Here is a 1188-nt window from a genome sequence, read left to right on the forward strand (position 1 = left end):
TTTTTCTTGCACGTTCTCTTTTAATACAGTTTTAGTCCTTTTAATGATTTGTTTTTCCCTTTCTTCTCGCCCTTCTCCTCCTCCTTCTCTATGAGCAGGGCCCGCCTTATTTCATTAACGCCCCGCCAACCTAATTAGTGGCGATCAGCGGCACAGAAGCCCCGGCTGCAGGTGGCCCTGCAGGTGCCTCGGCAGGTGCCTCGGCAGGTGCCCCACCTGGCCCTCCGCCCCGGGACACAGCTGGCCGCGCACCTGGCCACACCTGCCCGGTTATGGCCGCAGTTAGCGTTACTGCAACGGGAAACGGCGATACGTAACGACCCCTACCCACACTACACACGACCCTGGTCGGGGCGACGCGGTGGAATGTTGGCGCCAGGTTTGCTTTTTCCTCCTCATCGCGTGGCGAAGCGGTGGGAGCGAAAAGAAGCAGGACGCGTCCGCACCGTCCTCGCCTGCTCGCTCATCGCTTGTTTTGTGTCGGCACAACTTTTGCTCTCCCTGGTTCGCTGCACCAGCGTCACCCATCGGTCGCAAGAGTTTCTTCATCGTGACCGCTGCGTAGAGTATTACAGCACAGACGAGTGTCTAGGCACTGTGAGAAATATCGTCGTAAATTTAAAAAAAAAAATGTTAACTCGAATTATAATTTAAGTCGTGAATTTTCGAGAGCACAGCTGTTACTTGTCAATGCAATGCATTTTAAGTTGATACATACTGCATGTATTTTTACGACTACAAACTAACAGACAGACGTGAAACTTTATGATCACTCGAGTATGCTGCACTGTCGCTCAGTCAATATAAAATATTCCTTCGTACAGGGCTAATGGGAATTGACGGCAACGACCCCTCACTAAACCCTCGAGGCAAAAAAAGAAACAGGTCGAGCGTGTTCAAACGGGGTGCATAACAGATGAGCACATTTTTCGATATTGGCCAGCATCACATTTTTACGGGAGAAATTTCGATTCTGGTAAATGTAAAGGTCAACGCACTTGCGCCCTTTTCGGCAATACGCAGATTCAGGGCAACGACTCGCTAATGACAAGCAGCTACTTCTTTAGCCTTGCAAATTGTTTGCGTCTGTCGCCACAGGAGGTGCCCTCCACCCCGCCCCGCGTATACTCTCTCTCTCTCTCTCTCTCTCTCTCTCTCTCTCTCTCTCTCTCTCTCTCTCTCTCTCTC

Source organism: Frankliniella occidentalis, unplaced genomic scaffold (genome assembly GCF_000697945.3).
Source record: "Frankliniella occidentalis isolate FOCC.00 unplaced genomic scaffold, Focc_3.1 Scaffold178, whole genome shotgun sequence".
NCBI lineage: Eukaryota > Metazoa > Arthropoda > Insecta > Thysanoptera > Thripidae > Frankliniella > Frankliniella occidentalis.